The 23444-nt window shown below is 48.4% G+C and overlaps 1 pseudogene across 1 annotated transcript in view; it reads right to left on the reverse strand.

Moving 5' to 3' along the window:
• Positions 1-18380, reverse strand: part of LOC144161824 (eukaryotic translation initiation factor 3 subunit E-B-like) — a 770574-nt pseudogene extending 752194 nt beyond the window's left edge. The window contains exons 1-2 of the transcript XR_013320496.1: positions 18372-18380; positions 18044-18083 (exon numbers count right to left, since the gene is read on the reverse strand). The product of XR_013320496.1 is annotated as a eukaryotic translation initiation factor 3 subunit E-B-like (transcript). The remainder of the gene's footprint in view (positions 1-18043; positions 18084-18371) is intronic.
• Between the last annotated feature and the right edge of the window lie 5064 nt (positions 18381-23444).

Below are 23444 nucleotides of genomic sequence, written 5' to 3' on the forward strand. Positions count from 1 at the left end.
ATGTCGGACACGCCGGTGTGCACCGATTTGTTAAGTCATTTACAGAGTCTGGTAGGAGAATTTGTTGACGTCGCTACCAGTGGCAATTGGTAAATCGGCCATAAGCTTCTTACGGACGCTGTCATCGTCACTGACCAACGCCCCGTAGTGGGCAAAGAAGAACTGGGGATGGATATTGTTACGGCGCCGCAGGACAGATGAGGAGAAGTGTTCCAGATGGTGTAGCGATGTGTTTACATTGTGTCTCAATCTGTCTACAATAAGGCCGCGACCGCTCCAGCAGTGCCTCCGTAACACCAGTCTTAATCGTCATCGGTAAAGATTTCCCATGGTGCTACGCACCCCCGTTAGCTGCTGCTTCTCGTTACACTGCTCCTTCGTACGTCCCAGTCGAGTCCACAGTTCATGAACGAGTTTGGGGAAGATTAAATGAATATAAGCATACAATCAGCGAAGTCCTTGCCATCACATACAACGATGATGCGCTTGCTGAAGGTTGGACCCCGAACAACGGTGCCCGCCAGCGCCACAAAGGAACGTCCGGCGAACTGGGAGGTGCGCCTGTGATTTCGACGGGGAGGGGCGTCTTAGACAGCGCGCGTACACCATGCGCACGAAGATAGGAACCGATCTTACCACACACTGTACAAATTGCGATTTCTCCCCAAAGCCTCATCGTCTTGAAGCGATGCTGAAATGTCTGTAAGCATGAAATAAACGAGGCATCGGCCATCGGCATTAGGGGGGACGACTGCGTCTGTTCGCCTTCGGTGGCACTACTTTAATGTGGGATAATGTAGCTTGGCAGTTAAAGAGAAAAAATGTTGCTACTGTTTTTCAGATATAAACTGCGTTCTCTTTCCGCAGTTGCTGTTTTTAGCTCTCTCTCTTCCTTCACCTTTCATTCTCTCCCCATCTGTAATTACACTGGTGCGTTCCAGTATGTTGTCGCTTTCTTGGTTGTTCGTCGACACTTGCGGTTGTCCTATACGCCTCGAGCGCGGCCTGTAGGGGCGCCACTGAAATCCCCCTAGTGGCCCGTTTCGAAAGCAGGCGCGGGAGTCCCCGGCCCGTTCCGTCCTGTCGCCGTTGCTTTTTGGCTCGTTCAAGACAGCGATTTACCGTTTGTCCGCGTTCGAAATACCGAATAACGTGGAGCAGGCACTCTGTTTGCAAGCGTGGTGTGTTCGCGAGAGTATAAACGTTTATGACGCGATCTTAGTGAGATCTATATGAGCACCGGGCGTGTGTCACAGGCCGGCGCCCCGAAGCCAGCATTTGCGTGCAGCTGATTGCAATTCCGCTGCCCTGAAATTTAGTGGCAGTGTCTCCGTATGCGGCCGTATACACACTATGATTTAAATCGACTTTGTGCACTTACAAAATCCAGCGGAGCACTCATACCTGACAGCACGTAAGTTACGCCTGCCAATATCACATATCAGATATTGATCAGTACCATGAACAAGCCAATGCGGCATACATTTCACAAACACTGTACCAAAGAAGTACGATAGATAATGCAAAATTACACCCCAGAGTCAGCACACGACGACAAATTTAATGATGGGTCGTCTTGTCCCGATGTGAGCGCTCGCAAAGATTCATCTGTTACATTTATCCTCCACGAGAAGCGCGAAGATGGGCGTATAGAGTAATCCGCGTCCGTGACCAGACTCTTCTTCGAAACATCGTCATATGACACAGGGAGACTGCAGAATCTAGCATAAACCGAAATCAGAGACCCTTATCAGATACGACACTCTTCCAACGAGCCCGTGTGTACAAGATTTCGGCGCACGTTAAAGGTGGTCAAAATTAATCCGGAGCCCTCCACTACGGCGTGCCTCATCGTCTCCGTTGCGTCAGCGCGTTAAACCCTGCAATCAATCAATCAACTCTTCCAAAGACACCTCGTATCGCTTGTGAACTGCCTACCCTGCATTCTTCAAAAAATGCGTTCGCCGAGTGATCAGCCGTTCGTTGAAGGCAAAAAACAAACGAAAAGTGAACACGCAGCTTGTGTGTGTGATTACTAAAACGTTCAGTCGTTGATTTCGCTCCGCATTTGTAAACAAGGATAGTTGAGCATCCTCCTCCTCCCCCCCCCCTTGTCTAGCGAAATATCAGTGCATTTCGCATCTAGTTGGTCTGGTGAATACTACCTTGCTCAAACAAACGTCTTTAGCATTTCAGAAGCTGCACGCGGTGTTTTTTTTTTTTTTCATTCCCGTACGAATATTATATTTATTCCTGACTTGCAGACCATTCATTTTCCCGTGGTTTCATTAACATATACCTTGGTTCTTACTATAAGGCTTGAGTGGGCATATATCTGACAATGCACAGCCTTTGAGTGCACTTAACATTTTCGCGTGGCTTATATTCCCAAAAAGGCACAAGTTTTTGTCAGCTGTTGGGTTATCACATCCCCGAAACATATTTTTCTACGTCGTACATATTCGAAGCAAAGCCGCATTTGTTGTCTGCGCCGCAAAACGAACCAACCTCTTACAGTGCCAATATCAGGCCTAAACGAGGCGACAATAAATAGAATTCACTTGTGCTGACGTGTTCGAAGGTGACAGCGGTGATATGCTGCTGCCGTCGCCGACGCCCGCAAGAGTGGCCAAGACGCGCGCAGAACCGCCTCCCCGGGTAGCTCTTTTTGGCGTTAGAGCGCTCTACCAAGACGCAGCTGTTTTTTTAAAGTGCCCTAAACATGCAGTTAGCTTACAGACGTCACCATAACAAGTTGTTTAGTGCGCGGAAAGGCAAAGAGAAGCGAAAGAGAACCAAAACACTGCATGACCACCTATCAGCCACGCAGCGCTAATCCCGCTAACGCCGCGGAGAAGCGGCGGCAGGCGGCGCAGCGATCGCGAATCTCGAGGCGTATACGTCGTCCGAGATTTCCGCGCTAGTTTTCTCACCAGTCTGTTACTCCGCACTGTGGGAGAGGTGTTTAGGGGCTGAAAGACAGGGTAAGTAAAACTAAGGGACAGGAGCGAGAACGCGCACACTCGCTTATCTCTTCGCACACTATAGTCGCTCGTCTAAATTTTCGCACTTCAGGAAATGCAAAAGGGCATTTGTTGCCTTCAGATAAGTTTTATTTATTGCGAGAGATCACCCTACCGCATAAAGTCGATGGTAAGGATCGCGCCCTAAGATTGTCTCTACTGTGTACGGTTGATCGTCCAACCACCGGAGCTCGGTGGTGAGCACGCGTCTTTTCGCCTGGTACTTCCTCATCGGGATGACGTAGAGCGCCCACTGCGACGCCTGTGGGGTTGAAGAGACCGTTGAGCATGTACTTTGACGTTGACCCCAGAAAATACATCAGAGTTTCTAACAATGCTTTTAGGACCGAGGTACGAAATCTTCGTGCATATTTTTTTATTCTCTTCGAAAACAACGTTTTCTTCTGTGTAGAATCCTTTCAAGCATCCTTTAGCCACTCTGAAACTGCTATTCGCATGGTAAGTGCATAGGAAGTTCCCGTAATGCACTTCCGCTGAAAGTAATCCTGCGCTACTTTTCTCATGTTTGCCTATTGTCCTCCGGACTTTCTCAAGCGCAAACAGAAACAAAGAAATCTGAGCGCGGCTACATCCACCGCCAAATAAACGGCGCAATAAATCTGCCTTATCTTCCCGCTTCGTGCATTGGGCAGAATAAAATTTATATTCCAGCGTTTGTTTCAGGCAACCTTTGCCGGAAACAACCCTTGGTTATTATGGACAATGAAACCTGGAATGAGAAAAATGCTCTCGGCTGTGAAAAAGTCTTTGAAAAGCGACGAATGGTCGCTCAAGGCGTAGATTCATGCAAAGCTGCCCGAGGAAAAATCACGGTAGTAAGCCACACAGGAAAAGTATGCGCCTACCACTTCAGGCAGCTCGGGCGAAGTGCTACGCTAAGTTTATTTCAGCAGTATTTATGAGGGCTCGTAATATAAGTGCCTGTTTTATCTTCCGGCCTTTGAGACAGTGGGGGGGAAGGGGGGGGGGGGTTGGTTCTCGGGTGGCCAACGACACAAATTGGTGCTTGAAATCAAGCGCATGGTTAAAAGCATTAGCAATTGATCTATGCGTCGACCTCCTGTCCACGGCTGTCCGAAACCTAGCAAAAAGAAAAAGAGCCTAGAGTGCTGCCTTTTCTTCAAACTTCAAACGTCACCGCTGATGTGCAGTTCCCACGCTTCCCGTTGGTCGCTGCCACCGGTAGTGGCTGTTTCATTGAAAGGAAACACCACGGAGGCGCAAAGTTTACCACAAATCTGACCTTTATCATTCTGCACTCGAAACATTTTCCGACAGTCCTTCTGGCGCTGGCACTCCAAAAGGAGAGGAATAGGTTGACGCGATGGAGAAGAAAATCTCTTCGCAGGTGGGCTGTGTGAAATGACAAATTTTTACAGCGCAGACACACGAAGGACGAAGAGGAACGTTCCGCCACAAGTGCTGTGTGCGTTGTGTGCTTTTCGTTCACGGCCCGTGTCACTCATTCTCTGCAGGGAAACAGGCACCGGCCAGAATGTGTGGCATCTATACTCGACCGCTGCGCGTTGGTCGTTCCCGGCCGCTCCCTGCACAGACGGGCTCGCTGCGTGTTCCCTCGATATTACTGGCTTGGAAGCGGTGGCGGAGATATGCCAGGTCACGCTCTTATGACCAACGCTGCAAGATTGGCAACGGGTCGATGCGTGACGTCAGAACATGTTCAGCCATGCCGCCTCCGTTCCTCGTCTCGCAACTAGCTGGAGAGACGCCCTGGAAGCTTTTCCCACTATTGGACGTGGGCTTTCCTGCCTTGGCTGTTTTCTCCACGAAATTCCCAGTGCTACATCACGCATGCGGTACCTTCGGCCTTGGTGGCCCTGTGGAGTTCCTGTTGCTTTTTTATTGCCACAATTATTTTTATTTAGGCGGCCACGAATGAAAGCGACAAAAGTAACTGCCGCAGGAAAGTCTGGGATTAAGCAACCACACTGGTGCACTCTTCACGGCCGTACTTACAGCCGTACGTTATCTGAACGTTAGCCTAAGTTCTGACTGCGCTGCGAACACTTTCACTGGAAAGCTGTGCCCTGTGTTGTAATTAACCGAGGAATATTACGCTTTCTGAAAAAGCTGTCGGCAACGATTTTCACACTCTTCAGGGTCACCATTCAAAGTACTTCCAAAAAGGCATTGCTTCTTCTTGTCCCTTAAAGCCCAAAATAAAGGTTTCCCAACTAAAGGTTCCACAAAACATCGCAATAGCTTCTCTTCCGCGAGCTTTCTATTATATTATTTTCATTATCACCGCGAAACAAGAAGTACACAAGATTAATTCTCCCTCATGCATAGCAAGGAGAAATCGAAATTGTCCTTGATGAACAGGTTTCTGGGTTAGAATTTAATTTGAAACAAGGACAGTATTCTTTAAGTAGCTTACTGTTAATCTTTTCGCAGCTGGCAGAGGAGGTTAACTTGGGTTTACAAATTAGTGTGGCTATAACGTTGGGGCTAAATTGAATTTCGCACTGTGCGTGAGATAGAGTGAAATGTTCAGTTGTGATGGATGCGCTATTAACGGGATCGAATATAGAGGTAAAGTGGTCGTTCAGAAATGTAGCTCATTCGTCTTTGTCTATAGGTTGTTCGTTCGTGTTTGTGAGTTCAAGTTGATTGCTCTTGGACTTAGGGGACAGTAAGCGCCAAAACTTGTTGGGATTAGTTTTTAGTACGAATAGTCGTTCCGTGGAAACAAATTATGCTTTTGGGTTGCACAGAAAAGGTAACGCCCCAGGCTAATGTTCATTTTTTTTATTTGGCTGGTCTGTAAAGGCGTTTTTTTCTATACTGAAGGCGCTTTGGGCATTTAGTAAACCATGGGTTATTAGAATCGTATTTATCAAGAAGGTTAGGAATATATTTTTTTTCAGTTTAGTAGTTTATTTTCAAACAATTTCCGCTTAGTATTAACCGTGCGTGTTTCGGAGGTCCATCACATGACTTGAAGAATGTTTCCGGACGTTATGGCATTACAGTACTTTTTTAGATGCGAAGCATCTCTTGCTCGGGGGATGTCCCGCGTCCGTGCCCCGTCCGCAGCGACTCTGATGATGATTGTGGCAGAATGCCCCTAGGGATTGGCCAACCAAAAAATCCATCACGAGACAGCTTTGCGTTCAACCACCGTCGTCATCTTCCCGTAGGAAAACCGCTGAAGAAGAAGAAGAAGAAGAAGAAGAAGGAGAAGAAGAAGACAAAGCTGCGAAGAGGAGGGCGTGTACGTTGCTCTCGCCCCGCCCACAGCGTCTGTGATGATGATTGTGGCAGGATGCCCCTAGGGATTGGCCAACCAAAGAATCTATCACGAGATAGCTTCGCGTTCAACCACCGTCGTCATCTTCTCGTAGGGGAACCACTGAAGAAGAAGAAGGAGAAGAAGGCAAAGCTGCGAAGAGGAGAGCGTGTACGTTGCTCTCGCCCCGTCCGCAGCGCCTCTGATGATGATTGGGGCAGGATGCCCCTAGGGTTTGGCCAACCAAAGAATCCATCACGAGATAGCTTCGCGTTCAACCACCGTCGTCATCTTCCCGTAGGGGAGCCGCTGAAGATGAAGATGAAGATGAAGAAGAAGAAGAAGAAGGAGATGAAGAAGATGAAGATGAAGATGAATAAGAAGATAAAGAAGGAGATGAAGAAGATGAAGATGAAGAAGAAGATGAAGATGAAGATGATGAAGAAGAAGAAGCAGCTGCGAAGACGAGGGCGTGTACGTTGCTCTTCGCCGGTGCACCAACGTCAATAACCTTTACCTCACCAAAGCTGACGGAGACTACCGATTCTACCACAGAGATGACAACATCGACAAGAACATGGTGGGCGAGTTTCGGTGCTTCGAGAACCACCGCCTACTCACCGTAACACAACAGTACTAGCGTGCCTTTGCCACCGGTATGAACCCGGACGCGGAATTCCCTCTGGCGCTACTAAACACCAGATCACTCAACATAACGGCAACACAATGCAACCACATGGAACCCCCATGATGCTTCGCATCCTCATTAGGGTTCCCCACGGGAAGATGGTGTAATTTTTCTGCTCCGAGTAAGCTAGGCAAGCTTTGTAAATTGGTATTAGAGAAGTTGTCAGGACAGAAGTCTGACGGCTCCTGCAATGTTAAGAATGCTTCACCATTTGCAACGTGCAACACGGAAATTGTTTACTCATTGCCATTATCATTTGATAACGTTTATATTGGCCAGTCAGGCTAGGTGTATTAATGTTCAACTTATGAAGCACCGGAGGTCACTCCAAAAGAACCCTCATGAACACATCCCTCGGCATTGCGCGACCCGAACAGATAAGAACCAAGTCCAATGTTGTCCACTTTTTGAGAACACCAGCGTGTTGTGGCGGCACAATCGCAAATTGACAGAAAGAACGATGAAACGTGTCATCCACGCGTCGGTGGCATTCCATGAAAAGGAATTTCTTTTCTTATCAATTGTGCATTTACTTGGGTGTTTTGTGGGTTCTTTGATGTATGTAAACATTATAATCTTGCGTTTATCGAACCATAATCGTGTGACCATTGTAATCTTGTGTTTACCAAACCACACTATCGAGGGGTTAATCTGGGCATGTGGTCATTCTGAGTATATATTTTTGCGTCTATACGTAATAAAAACAGTTGCGAGTTACCGTTGTCCTATGTGTCTCGTCTGCTTTCGTCCTGTTTCAGGCGCTACTTAACGATCTATTGTGTTACCTCTATTTTCTTTTCTATCCGGAGTGAACCACTTTGCGTTCCTGAAAGCGATATACTTGAATAACGATATCGGATTGGCACAGAGGCAGCCTTTTTGATCGCATATTTCATAGGATCTTCGACTTTTTTGGCTGCTAGGCGTGATACTTCTTCTGTACTTATTCAAACCCTGTTAAAGAAAAAAAATGTTAATATTTATTTGAAGGAAACAGGCACAATGTTTAAAACCAGGCCATTGCATTAATACAATCAAGCCTGGTTGTCTTGTCTTTGCAGTAGATAGCTTATACTAGTACAAAAATATAGACGACAGTCATTTGGTTTGTTTTGTAGTTGTGTACGGCTTTACTAAACTGAAAATAAAAATCTCAGCAGGCCTTTTTTGTATTCCTGGAGTCACATTTGGCTGACGTAATATGGTTAATTCTCGCTACTTTTCTTGCCCTCATTCTGTCCAGGATTGGGCGTGCCTCTCAGTGTCGTCTAGCATGCCTCTGAAAGCTGAGTTTGATTTTCTTGTTTGCGTGATACGAAGAGCCTCAAAAACTTGGTCGTCGTGCCGGAGCAGCCAGCTGGTATTAATTATTTTAATTAACGTCCGCTTCTGGCGCGCCTATGCCAGTTCAGTGGAAGATGTTTAGTGGTCTGCTGCTGCAGTTTGGGAGGTTCTTTTACCCACCCACCCCAGCTTTTCAGCGTCTTGCTGTCATTTTTTGTTGCATGGAAGATTACCTTTCTTGTTAAAGTGTGTCGCTCGCGAAGAGCCCAAAACGTTCACGCGGAGATGGGGGAGCTGGGGGAGCGACAATTGCATGCGTGACTGTGATGATCTCAGGGTTCGGTGGTGTGAACCACGAGACGTGCACACGGGGCCAATGACGACAGGGGCCACAACACGAAGGTGAAGCGTAGATGCAGATTGAAACACAAAGGGAGAGGAAAGCGTGAATAAGTCCTTCCCTGTGGCAGTTTCATGGAGATTTGTGAGACGTAGCACAAGCGTGAAAAAAAACTAAACATTCTCATTTATGGAGTCCGTTGTGACTCGGTCGTGAATGGCTCGATGGCTCCACGCTGACGGGAACGGAAGGCGAAGCTGCCAGGCTCAACAAGAACGGCAGGAGAGGCATTCCGGCGCTGTTGCCCGGTGCAGTAGCGGATCCGGCTGGTGACCGGGAGGTACCTGGCGATGTCCCGGTGCTGTCGCACGGGTGCCGTCGATGGGTGTATTCACAGCTGTATGCAGGCGCACCCAGAACGTTCGTCCGCCCAAGAACCTGGTTGCGTTCCTCCTCCCCTCCCTCCTTTTCTGGAGACGCATACCCATTAGCGAGTGGTTGGCCTCGTCTCCTTTCGCTGCTTTCTTTTCTGCGCCTGTTTCCTTCCTGGAGCTCATCACAGTGACACATTCACGCGCCAGGTAGCACACGAACACAGCAACGATCACACCCAAAGATGCCCCCAAAACAATATCAAGACACAAATATCGCTCAACAACGGCGTCTTTGCTTCCCCTCCCTCCTCCTCTTACCCCAAAACTATGCTAACGTGCAGCAAGCGAAAATACGTTCAAAACTCTTATTAATTCGCTCCTTTTTCGCGTTGCTACATAAAAGTGAACAGAAGAGTGATGCCACTCACGCAGCACGTGCATTTGAGCACGAGCGATCGAAGTCTTCGGCTAAGAATAAGCAAAGTGGGGGGGCGGGAGTGATAACCGTACGCACAAGCCTCTATACGAGCTTTAGAGCTGGCCTTTGCACGTACTAATAGGGAGCAATTTTCTGACTTTTTTTCCCTATTCTCCACTTCCAGTCAGCAAATCGGTTTTGAGGTACAAGTTACGCCAAGTCTAAGGTGACTCTCCCTAAGGAGAGCCACCTTAGCAAAGCATTCCAGCCAACCATTCAGAGTAACAAGCATTTGTGCTCAGTGGCGTTATACCGGCCTAACCAAAACTGGCTCCCCTTAAAACACTCTTCCGCGAGTTCTGTTGAACCGTACTCTTCCATTTCGCGAAAGATTTTCAAACCGACCGACGGCATTTTCCAGAAACATAAACGGCGCCACTCCTTTGAGATAGTGTCCGTTTACAGGTTCATAGATAATAATTTGGACAACACTGCTGAGAAACGCCTTCCATCTTTCCTTCGCATCTGGAAGCACTGCGAAAGCTGCAGTTATCGCCAGCACGGAGTGGCACTGCTTGATTTGCTCGTCACAGCAAATCCGCTTTCCGTTCCTGCTTTGCTTTTGCAGTGCTTTTTTGAACGGCCATCGAATGCGTTCATTGCTGCAACTGAAGGAAAGCTGGCCAACAGCCGGCACATCGCTGTGATGACGTAATTCGAGCGGCCGAGGAACGCCAAGTGCCGGAAAGAGAGAAAAGCCTTTTGGGCAAGTTTCTAAATTATCTGATGGGCATAGAGCAGTGAATTTCGGCTAAGGTACGTTGTGACGCCGTACTCTAAGTTCTACATGTATTTGGCGACTACGATCTTATGAAATTTAAGATTTAGAAAAACGTTCAAATAGTGTTGCAGTGTCCCCTCAATGCTTAGGTCAGACGATAGTGCGGGGGTTTGGTTTTTACAGCAACCCGTGTGAGCAACGCCCATTGTTTGTACTTGTGAGGCATAAAATGCTTTCGCACTACCACGTTAAGGACATACGCAGATGTGTAAGGGAACTGCACACTCGGAACATTAGTTTTACGGGCTAGGGGCTGGCGCTTTTGGCCTCTCCTTTTGTCGTAGTCATAACCATCGTCTCATGTACTCACGGTACTAAAACACCAGGATGCTCTTTTACGCCTCGTGCTGGCGTGCTTCGTAACGCGTACTAAAAAAAAAAAAAACACCGGGACACTCGTTTACCCCTCGTGCTACAGAGCTACGTGCTTCAGAGGCTTTTACAGCAAAGCTGTACAACTGCCCCACAACGTTGCCCACAACGTCGGCAAAAACGCCAAGGCGCCACGAATACACTTGTACACTGCATGCTTCGCCCCTCCCCAGGTTTCACGTTAGCGGAGATGGCCCGCGATTTTTTCTCCATACATAGGTTCAAGGATATGTGGAACGATATGCCCACCCTACTGGAATCCGCTGGCTTAAAAAAAATAATGTGAGCATAAAGCACTTTGTCCTCGCCTCCCCCAGAAAACGCTTCCCATAATGCACGAAACGCAACCAGTTGTAAAATCTCTATGAAAACCGCAAAAAGATTGATTGACTGTAGGGCTTAACGCGCCGACGCAACGCAGGCGATGAGGCGCGCCGTAGTGGAGGGCTCCGGATTAATTTTGACCACCTGGGGATCTTTGACGGGCGCCGAAATCTCCTCCACACGGGCGCTTTTGCTTTTCGCCTCCATCAGAAAAGCGGCCGCCGCGTCCTGGAATCGAACCCGCGATTTCGTGCTCAGCAGCGCAACGCCTTAGCCACTGAGCCACCATGGCGGGTAACCGCAAAAAGAGGAACTACACCAGAAGCATATATATGGAAATCGAGACCATGGAGGGGCACAAATTCTAGCAAAAGGCAATACGTGAAGGGCGCATAAAAAAGCAGCTGGCGGAAAGAAGGAAGACGTGAGCACACATGAACAAAAAAATACTGCACAAAAACAAAGTTAGGAAACGCTGTCGCGAAAGCAATGATTTAGGAATGAATTCCCCGATTTTATATGTAGCACACGTAACAAAAGATCCAAAGGTCACCACCCGGGATAGTGGTATTGGCGGAAAGAATCGGGAAGACGGCTGATCCGAAAGAAATCTCCGGCAACAATAACTGCAGGCGTCAGCTAAAAAGGGAGCGCCTACAGCCTACCCGGACTTCCGTTCAGCGCTCACGTTTGCGCTACGTGTACAGTGCTCACGGATTGAAACGCGACACTGCGAGCGCGTGGATGATGATGATGATGATGATGATTAGTGGCTTTCCCTTTGAATCGGGGCGTCGGTTGTCAGCAACCGACTTGCCTGTTTTATTACGTTTACATGCCCTACTCCGAGGTTAACCTATAGATTTGCTTCCTCCCTCCCATCTCTCCCTCTTTTCTGTTTTAAACTCATCGCCCCCACCCCCCTTTTTTCTCCCCTCGCTGTTCTAAATTCTCGTCCGCATGATTACTCCACCTGCGTACCCATCCCTTCCCTGCTTTTCCTCCACCGCCACTCCAGTCGCCTCTTCGTCACCTCTATGGCCTTGAAGTTGAGGCTCCCCCTCGCCCCAAATCCCAAGGCCTCCGCCAGCGTCGTTTCCCCCTCACCCCGCGGTGGCCGTATCTCTGTGCAGCTCCTGACAATATGGTCTATAGTTTCCCGACCACTGCCGCAGCATGCACACGTTTCATCCTGCTGCCTGTAGCTACCCGTGTATGCCCGGGTTCTCAGGCATCCTGCCCGCGCCTCGAAGAGCAACGCACTGCCTCTCGTATTGCCATAGAATCCCTCCTTCTTAATTTGCCGTTTCTCTGTCCTATAAGTCTCCAGGGTTTTTTTCGCTTCCATTCTCTCTGCCCACTTCGTCGTCTCTGCTGCCTTTACGTGCTTTTTAACTGTTGTGTAAACCCCGCTTTCCCCTACCGACTTTCCGTACCGCTTGGTCAGCTGTCTGGTCCTCCGTCTCCACCGCGTGTCCACGCTCCTCAAATACAGGTACTTAAACACCCTCGCGGCCCATTTTTCGTCCTCCATGTCACGAAGTCGTTCCTCAAACTTTATCTTGCTCTGCGCCTCCCTCGCCTCGAAAGACGACCAGCCCATATCCCCTTGTACCGCTTCATTTGTAGTTTTACTGTGGGCCCCTAGGGCCAATCTGCCTACCGCCCTCTGATTTACTTCCAGGCCCGCTTGGGTCTGTGACTTCATGCACAGAACCGAATTAGCGAAAGTTAATCCTGGTACCATGACCCCTTTCCAGACTCCCCTTACCACCTCGTATTTGCTGTATCCCCAGAGGGCTCTATGCTTCATTATAGCCGCGTTCCGTCTTCCTTTCGTCTTAAGGTGAGCCTCATGCGCCTGCGTGTAATCTTCGCTATTGTTCAGCCATACTCCTAAATATTTATACTCTTTCACCAATGGTATTTCTACTTGCTGCACTGATACTGTTTTGTGCTCCTCGCCGTCATTAAAGATCATGATCCCCGATTTTTCTCTGCTAAAGGATAGCCCTAGGTGCGTCGCTTCTTCACCGCATATATCCATCAAGCCCTGCATACTTATGCGGTTGTCCGCCATCAACAATATGTCGTCTGCATACATTAGTCCCGGAACCCGTTGTTCCACCACCTGCCCGTTTTTCATGTAGCATAAGTCGAACCCCATCGTGCTGACTTCTAGCTTCCTTTCTAACCCCGTCATGGCGCTGCATGGCCTGCGGTACATGCAGCGCCACCCGTGGACGCCCGTGGAAGCTAGGTGTTGCATTGTGGTATACCACGAGGACGAGAGCGTTTTAACCTCAGGCTTGCTGCTTCCGGTTGCCAATAAGCCGGGCTGTGGTTCCGCGCAGCGACAGCGGTGCGCTGCGAGCCTGGAGCGCAGGGCGCGTTTGTGCGCCATTGTTAGCCGCCCGGCGGTCCGCGTAGCCAATTTCGCGACATCGTTTGCTCGCGCGCTCTTCTTACGCGTGCCCTTCCGATGCAACACAGATAATGTGCATTTAAGGCACACGCTTATCTGAATAAAGCGAGCGTCTGCATGAAGGAAGAGCCAACTTTATTCCATGATATAAGCCAAAAAAAGAGGAGAGCCGACGAAGTAAATATGAACCGCACCACACGCGAAGGTGCCTGCAAAGGTGTCTTTCTTTTTTTTTTTTTAGTTTATATCCTGGAATAATGTTTGCTGTTCCTTCGTACAGAAGTTTCTTTTATTCAGATAAGCGTTACTGTGCATTACATGAACATTACTGTGCCGCATTGGAAGGGCACGCTAAAGATTGCACGCTCACACGATGTCGCGAAATCGGCTGCGCGCACAGCCGGGCTGGTACCGTCGGTGCACTAACACGTTCCAGCGCTCCAGGCTCGCGGCGCCCCGCTGTCGCTGCGGGCAGGCTGCGGGGAACCACAGTTCCGCTCATTGGCAACCGGAAGCAGTAAGCCTACGGTCAACACGCTCTCATCCTCGCGGTATACCATAATGCAACACCTAGTTTCCACGGGCATCCACGGGCGGCGCTGCATGTTCCGCAGGCCACGCGCTCCCAGTGTCGCGTTTCAATCCGTGAGCACTGTACGTGTTTAATTGCGCAGCCTGATTCAAATGCGAGCAAACACGGATAGGACATCAGATCGCGCTGGTCTAACACAGAGAAGAGAAAAAATAAAAGAAATTCACGATGGTCTGGTTGAGTGCGCTGCATTGGTTTCGGCTGTTAAGGATGACGCAATATTTGGGCGCTTGTGGCGTCGGTTGTGCCATGCGCTTTTAGCTATTTATTTATTTGGGAGTGCCCACGAACAGGACAAGGCATTTCGTGGGTGGTGCACTGGAAGTACAGGACGACACACTGAAGAAACAAACAATGAAGTCGGGACGAACCTCCGCCTCCCCCCGCACACATTAGCAAGCACGAAGAGAGGGACCATTAAAACGTACAGGGGGGATTAAAAGGAATACGAACAACGGAGCACACAGCCTCCGCTGCATGCCGCACCGTCCGGCTGCACTGTCAGTAAACTGCGCGCATGCGTAGTTCTTTCAGAGCGTTTGAGAGTGTGGCCTACTGTGAGGAGAAATGCTTGATAAAGAAGCGACGCCGGCGATTTATTTTAAAGCGTCTTGTTATGCTCTGCCGCCACTGAGCATCCTGTTATCTACTCATTTGGGAGCCAAGCGCGCAGCCGGCTGATTGCAGCTAGCATGATGCCGTTCAACGATCATCCTGCTCAGTGGCGACGCAGCGTGGAGAGGCGCCTCAAAATAAACGACCGGCGTCGCCCCTCGATCAAGCATTGCCCAATAATGTAGGCCACACTCTGAAACGCTCTCGAAGGAGTGCGCATGCGCGCAGTTTACTGACTTTGCAGCCAGACGGTGCGGCATGCGTCGGAGGCTGTGTGCTCCGTTGTTCGCATTTCTTTTAATCCCCCCTGTACAGGCATCTGCAAACACTCATGTTTTAAACAAATATCGCGAAATGCATGTAAATTACATGGAAATGTATGGACAAAACATACGCGCGCATGAACACATGCACACACATGCACACAAAAACGGGAACACTAGCTAGTTTAAATCGGTATAAATAAGACCACACGCCGAATTGTTTCGGTGTCTGCGCTTGTGTAGAGCGGTGGTGTAGCCCCAAGCTAGCACATCAGTAAGGCTAGGTTCCGCTGGCTCACCCATCGAAAGACCCTCCTCTCCATTTTCTTTCTCACGACTCACAGCCAGGCTACGGCTGTTGCGTCTACCGCTCTACCGCGGCCGTGGCCGACGCTTCTGCATTCGGGACGCCGCCCCCGCGAATTCCAGGAAATGGCTGGCAGAAGCTCTGGTTTTGCTCTTTGTAGAGCCACGTGTGTGAATTCAAGTGAAGTCGCATGGGCAATTCTTGTGGGTGTCGTTTACAGCTTTGCTTTCCAACCACTTTCACAGCGTGGATTGGAGCCAATTTTTTTTCGCGCGCACATAAGAATCTTCCTAGATGCACTAGGCCAACTGATGTTGCGCCTCAGGCAGCGTGCTGAGGTAACTGGGCCGTAACGCACTCGACTCTTACTCAGAAGACCCATGCTCCCTCCCCATGTGAACTCAAATGTTCTTTGTATTTCTTTTTACACGGGCTGCCCTCTCCCCGTGACTGTCAACGACAAATACGCCACTCGTTTTTTTTTTTTTTTTTTTTTTTGCACAGTGAGAGATTTGAGGCATTCGCCGTACTCAACAGTTTTCAGTGCTCTGTGTATTAGCCACTGAGTTTCAGTGAGAAGGTCTAATCAACGGAACACAATCAACGAAACGGAGGCAGGCGTCCATCCAATTGCGTCAAAAAAAATGATGACAAACTTGAACGGCGTCTCCCAGTGTGCATTACGCGTCATCATGATTGACATAACTAGGCGCTCGATTGGTGCGAAGTTCTAGAGAGACTAAAGTTTGATATGACGTTTTCCAATTGTTTCCGTCATTCTTGTCCTTATTCTTCGAAAAAACTAAATAGTTCTTGCACCAGAGCTAGAGCTTTTCGAGCGGAATACGAATTACCCCCATGCGTGTGCTCTGTTGTCGGTACGCACAAAGGAGCCACAGCTGCTGAACAGCAGCTATATAAAACATCTTTCAATATCGAACCCGCCTTCCAGGCGTACACACCTTCTATTAGCTTGTTTCTTTTTATTATTACCTCATTACGCAGAAGCCTGGCAACAAAAGCACCCTGGTTTTGAACAACCTTCCGACTATATATTTGCTTCTATCCGATAGCTGGGTTTCGTATTACGTGCGCGAACGACTGCTTCGGTATTTCCAAACTTGTAGCACAAAGCCCTCAAAAACGCTTCCTTCAAGCCTCTTATCACACGCCATACCGCACCTGTGGCTTGGTGCACTTGCAGGCGCAAGCGTAGTAACTGAATCAGCAGTAAAAATTTCGCCGCGAAGTTTGGAGCAGGAATGCAAAGATAAAAATGTTACAAACGCCGATGCAAACGAAGACAACTATTTTTTTTTTTTTTTTGCGCGTGGGTGTAAAACGGAGAGAGAAGACCCTGGATCAGACCATGTAAACCAGGGGCAGCAGGCCGCTAAATAATTAGGTGAACGCTTTATAAAAAATACAACAGAAATTACTAAAACCTTACTATATAGCTCATTTCACGAGTCAGTATGTCCAATTTAGCTCCTTGTCATGGATTTCCGGCAGCCCTCCTGACCATGCCGTGAATCGGCACCCGCGAGACATTTGCTTCGCTCCAAGCCCCTACGGCGACGAGAAAAGTTTTTGGGGCTCTTAAGCTTGCTTGCGTGCCTTCAATGCGAACGCATTATGGTCTGCTGTGGCGATACTTATCGATTAATTCTTTATTCCGGTATCGTATTTGTGCCTCTTTCTTCGCTTTCATTTTTCTCATTTAACTCTCCCCGTTGCATTCTTTGATTCTGCCTTGGTGGCTTTTTTGGGTGACTGACCCCGTGTATTTGGCAAGCGAACTGACCGTACATATCACGTAGGAGCGCTGTTCATCACGGTACACCCGACGAATTAGTTCGACAGGAAAGACTAGCGAAATTTAACACCAATAATTCTCCATTTTAGCGTTCTACGTAGCTGGTTCTGAATAATTTGTTTCTAAATTTATTTGTTTCTTTTCCTGCTGAACAGCCGGCCGCTTTGGGTACCATCCGTTGGCCATTTTGGAGTGTTTGCCGTACACTTCCCGACATAACTGTCACACACACTCAGGTTTCTTTCAACGACGAGTGCCACCGTCAGCTGAGGGCCGCGAAATACTGTGGTAACGTTGTTTGCGACCTTAACCAATTGGACCCTAAAACTGCAATATCAACCTGCGATCTTGTTTCTGAGAGCTCAAGACGTCTCTTGCAATACCAGAATAAACCACACTACGTGCTGCTCGTCAAGTTCTGCACGCTCTGCTTTCCGGCTGTCTAGCGTGCAATAAAAAACAGCGCCGAATGCAATAAAGTCACTCCGCGGCCGCGTCTTCACCCACTTTCGGCAGGAAAGCGTAAACACTCACTTTCCATATTGGCAGAACTACGGATACAGTCGCAGCGTGATGCAGAGACGTACCCATGCTACATGTCTATTTTCAGCAAGCTATTTTGTAATACCGCCCTTTGCGCACAAGACCCCGTTTACGATGTCTAAAGAGAGGTAAGCGTAAACGGAAGCCAGTATAGATTCAGTCAGGCAACCGACGTCACGCGTAGTGGTCTTCCGTTATTTCTTCTGTACTTTGCGATGCTAAAAAGAGAACAAACCAGAAAAACCCCTGCGTATTTTTTCAATCAATGACAGTAGACTGCATTGTCCTGAGTGCTTTGCACAAATACCTCGCCCGTACGCGTCGACCAGCATGGTGCGCATAACAATTTAACAAGTGGTCGGCAGGGTAAAAGGTTGAAATGAAAAGAGCTACATTTGTTTCGCCGAAATATGTTTTAGCAGCACGATACGGTGCTTCGATGGCTAAAAGCGGCTTCGAAAGTCGATACCAAAGGGAAAAAAGAGCCTCTCGGGGATGAGAAAGCTGCGCTTCGCATGTCGGTGCAAATCACAAGAAAATCACTCACTTTTCGGCGCCCTGGCCCGCTGACATTGTCTTTGTTGCGGCTAGGGTACACCTGATGTGCTGCTGCGGTCCGCCGCTGTAGAGTCTGGCGTAAAATTATCGGGAGAGATGGCTTTGTCACCGCCGCAATGGCTACCAACACGGAACGGACAACTCGCTGTTGAACTTTCTGCCACCACAAATTTAAAGTGTTCACTCCGTATATCAACGGGCCCCGCCACGCAGCACAAACCTGACCAGGAAAACGGCACTGAGAAATGTTACGGGCACGCGATACGCACTTCGAAATTTAGTCCCCAATGGCGCGCACACGCGGGAAGCCCGCTCACCGCAGCCATGCCAGACAGACTGTCTGCGACGCTCGCGTTGGCGCGGGCCTTATCTCCGCGCACCACAGGGCGTTCGTGGTGCAAAGCGATAACTGATGAACAGGTCACCGAATGTGAATTGTAAGCATAGGATGCGGCTGGCCCGTCGTAGAGCAACCGCTCCTTCCGCTGCGTTCGATGCCGAACGTAGGAAGCACGGAGGCAGGAAGCATGACCGGGCTGCTCCGCTCGCGTCACGGGAGCCCTTTCGGTAGAACACGCACCATAGCGGCCTGGTTGATCACCCGTATATTGAAGAAATGCTCAGGACAGCATAGGCGTGTATTCTTGATAATACATATACATTGAAACCTCGTTAAACCGTACTTGACGGGGACGCGAAGAAAGTACACACTAACCAGCCTTACGGTTTATCAGTATGCATTAGCTTAAAGGGTAATCGAGTCGGGTATACGGCCTAACTACGTATAAAAAGAAACTACGGCTTATGCGGGTACGGTTTGACGAGGTTCCTCTGTATGTGAATATATTAAAAAAAAGCAAAATTCAATTAACAACTCAAAGTGAGTTTTGTGCACAGCTAAAGACCATACTCAGCCGTTTTGCGGAAAGAAATTTGGAACTTGCGCGAACATTTAGCAAGCAATGCGGCAAAATACACAGTGTACGCTTTCTTAAATCCAGTAAGTACGTAGTGAAAATATCTCCTAAAATCCCTAATACATGGTGAGATTCTGTTCTTTTTTTCTGACTGAAATTTTACTTCTCATTTTTTACGAATCATTTTGGCAAAAAAGCCGCTGTATATTAAATACTAAAAAGTGTCCCTTTTAGCTTCTACAGGCTTCAATACATCATACATGAAAGCCTTTAGAAAGTCGTTTTCTCAGGCTTTGCACACAAATAAAAACAAATAATTTACGCAGAAAATCAGCACTTCTTCTCTAAGCAAACCGTCTTTATTTTCTTCGTCTCCCTTTTACTACCAATTTCGGCGCATGTTAAAGATCCCCAGGTGGTTAAAATTAATCCCGAGCCCTCCACTACAACGCACCTGGTCGCCAGCGTTGCGTTGGCGCGTTAAACCCATCAATCAATCAATCAATCAATCAATCAATCAATCAATCAATCAATCAATCAATCAATCAATCAATCAATCAATCAATCAATCAATCAATCAATCAATCAATCAATCAATCAATCAGTCAGTCAGTCAATCAATCAATCAATCAATCAAAACCTTTTATTACCAGGAATTACGTATAACGAATGACTCCTTTTCAGCTGTTAAATGCCTTCAGACATTCCCAGCGCAATTCGTCAAATATGCATCAGGCTACTTTTTTAAGTGCACCTTCAGCAAACGGTGTGCAGCTTTTAAGTCATAATACATAATGCGAATTAGAACAAAAATTATGCACCCCTCTGTCTAACGACTACAATGGTTGAACGCGAAGGTTTCTCGTGATTGTTTCTTTGGTTGGCCAATTCCACAATGCGAGCATGGGCTACTCTAGAGATACGCACTCTTTTTCTAGATTACCCACACCAACTCTCAGGTGTGCACTCCGTAGGCCTAACGTTTGGGATTGGCGTGTACAGCGCGAATCGGTACCTGCTGCTTGGCGTTCAGTGAGACCTTTTTTTGAATGGGTGCCGGTTCGAGGTGTAAATATCGAGATGTGACGTTAAGCCAACATAAGAAACCTCAGAATGGGAAGTAATGCCTAACGTCTTGCGGATAAAAGCTTTACGGCACGCAGTGCTGCGCCAATCATAGACCACCCCCCCCCCCTCCCCCCCCCCCTCCACCCCCCCGAGAATTGGCAATAGCGCAAAAAAAGACTCCTCCCCTGACCTCACTCTCTCGCTCACAAAATCAAACGTTGCCGTTCGGCCTGCAGCGACTCGTCGCTGGGCAGCGGTCACCTAATTATCCAAACGGATATCTTCCCCGACGCCACCATTACGCGGCGACCCAGGCAAACCTATTTTACTAATTAGAATGAATTCCGCAACGTCCGTGGTAATACCCGCTCGCAAGAAGTTAGCAGAGCTGAGTAGAGCGTATGGTATCCAATGCCCGACTTGTAAGCACTCGCTTAGACACGGAAATTCCTTCGTAAGTAGTCGAGTCCCGGCCCCAGCATGTGGAAAGCATCCAACGCACCCAACGCCGCTCGCGCTGCGACAAGCACAACCGCAAACTCCGCTTGATGCTAGCGAGTTAAACGAGGCCATAGAAAAACATGCTGCGGAATTGGCGCGATATCAATGGCGCCAGATCCGTGATCAGATGACGGGAAATTTAACTATGAAATGCACATGGTGGCTTCTTAGACACCTTCTATATCACATAACTATTCGAAGACATCATTAAGACGACTCAGATAAATCGGCTATCCGCCATAGTTTGTAATTTCCCGGGCACGAATAAGCAACTTCGAAATAAGGTACGGTCTCTTTACATCCCAATAGGAGATAGGCAGGCCCTTCCGTCCTATTCACTGGAAGCTAATGCTGAAGTAGATGCTGAAATAAAGGAAGCGGAGGTACGAGCCGCCCTCCTCCAAATTCGCCCAGGGTCAGTCCCGGGGCCACACGGCATCACAAATAAGATGCCCCGCAGTCTAGACGACCGATCTATCTATCTACCTCAACACTCACAAAACACTATAACCCTTTTTGGAGACTCGGTATTCTACCCCAGTTCTGGAAGCACAAAAAACTGCCCTTATACCAAAACCGGGAAGTCGCTCAATATTGGCCATCCTCTTCCCATCTCCCTCACTTCATGCGTTGGAAAAGTACTAGAGCACGTCATCAATGTTCGCTATACGAATCATCTCACGTCTACTAATTATCTTCCCCACTCCATGATTGGCTTTATATAAGGATTGTCCACTCAGGATATTCTTCAACTTTCCAGGGAAGCAATTACCCCTCTGTCATAACTGGACGCGGCAGCTCTACTTGCCTAGGCCTTACGAAGGCCTTTGACGGGGTATCACACATGGCAATCTTGCAAGGGCTGGCAACAGTCTCCCCTAAAGAACGTGCTTACAATTACGTCAGCGGCTTCCTCGCGTCTCTTACTGCAATTATTCATGTCGGAGACCTCACATGAGACGTCGTTGAACTCCCTCCAGTTGGCACTCCGCCGGGCGCCGTACTGTCTCCGCTACGGTTTAATCTCGCCCTTCTCCACACCCCCAAGAGGCTGGAAACACTCACCTTCCCTTTAGTCTCGACGTGGATGATATTACACTCTGGGTACGGAGCGGTAGCCCTCTCATAGAATAAACCCTACAAGCCGTTACGCAGGTGGTTGTCCTGGAGGCGCGTGCAGCAGGACTCAATTGTTCACGTGAGAAATCTGACCTCCTTCTTCTACCCGCGAAGCGTAGATCGGACGTCCCGCCGCACATAAAAATTCAGATTGGAGACCAACACCGTCCCAACGGTAGAAATTATCAAAATCTTTGGTCTCCTCATACAGTCCAACAGAGCAAACGCCCCTTTTATATGGAAAATTACATGACACGTAAACCAAAGTATCTGTCTAATTCGATGAATAACCAGCCCTCACAAAGGTATCAAGGAGAAAGAAAGACTCCAGCCGGTACAAGCTGTCACGATAAGCCGCATCACCTGCTCTCTCCGTTATCTTCATGTTACGGAAACCGAGCCCAGGAAAATTCATTGCCTCATTCGAAAAGCTGATAAGGCCGCGTTACAGCTGCCCATTTACGCATGCACGGCTCCACTCGAACATCTGGGAATCTACAATACCGCGAAGGAAATCATGGAAGCCCCTCATATCAATCAACTGCGGAGGCTTTCGGCCACCTCCACCGGAAGGCACATACCATACTCGGGTACAGCTTAAAGGGACACTGAAGTGAATTTCTCAAGCTTCCGTTTTTGCTTGCGCTACGTGACTGCCTTAAAATGAACCCGCTTGTCTTCGTTTATAAAGGCGGTAAGGCGGTATCTATTGTATGAATCCTGAAAGAAGAAAAACTACCATGTGCGGTTTGCGGCGGCTCCACAAACTAACTGCAGTGACGTCAGGTAAAGGTGCTACGTGATTGCACGATGTCCAAGATTAGCATTCAAACAAGTTTCTGTTTCGGTTCTGTGAAATAACATGCTTGCCATCCGACGTTGTCGTTGGATGGGCATTCTCGATATCTAAGTAATCGCCATACCGCTGTTCTGCAATGTTGTGCGCTGTAAAGTGCGCCTATTAGGATGGCTTGGGATTGTAGCAATCACTAGCCGAGGCCTACGCAGTGGATGAACTTCCTCCGCGTCACCGCACACGCTCAAAGTCCATGCGCTTTTCCCCTATCTTTGGAGCTTGCCTCACTCATGCCGGTATCGTAGAAAGCGTGTTTGCAGCAGGCCAAGGGTCTGCTCATTCTGGCCTACGCCCACTGCCCGCAAGCAGTCGGTGCTTATGTCAACAGCACGCCAACGACAACTTGCTGGCGCGTTAGGGGCAGTCTGGGCGCGTGTTGCGAACTCGCCCGTGGAGCAATGAACGTTACAGCGGAAAAATGGCGAATTTGGTATAGAAAACATCGGCCGAGACCGAAGAAATCAACTCACAAAAAAAGGACGGGGATTCGAACTTAGGACTTATAAAATAACAATTCCATCACTCCAGACCACTCGGCCGAACTTACCAAAAAAATATATACTTTCGGGGATTCGAACTTGCGGCTTACAAAATAACATACCCAGCGCTCCAGTCAACTCGGCCACGGGCCAGCGATACCGCTGCTGAAAATAAAAAAGTATGTAATGTATAACCAGTTTAGATTTTTCTCTAGTTTTAGCATTTCAAGCAGCTTAGATGGCTGTTTGTTGTATAATGCTCGTGCAGTAAGCGTCCCTCAGGTTTTTACAATATCTCGTGTCCAGCAATAGCATTTCTTATACGGAAAAGCATTCGCTGATGTATGTATGATCGTGCTGCTGACCGCTGTGCTTGTTCACCCAGCGCAAAAAAAAATGTGCTTCCTGAACCCGTTTTACCCTGTACGGCAAAAGTTTCGGTTGATTTTA

The sequence above is a fragment of the Haemaphysalis longicornis genome, unplaced genomic scaffold, assembly GCF_048455015.1.
Source record: "Haemaphysalis longicornis isolate Haplotype H1 unplaced genomic scaffold, Haemaphysalis longicornis Haplotype H1 scaffold_12, whole genome shotgun sequence".
Lineage (NCBI taxonomy): Eukaryota > Metazoa > Arthropoda > Arachnida > Ixodida > Ixodidae > Haemaphysalis > Haemaphysalis longicornis.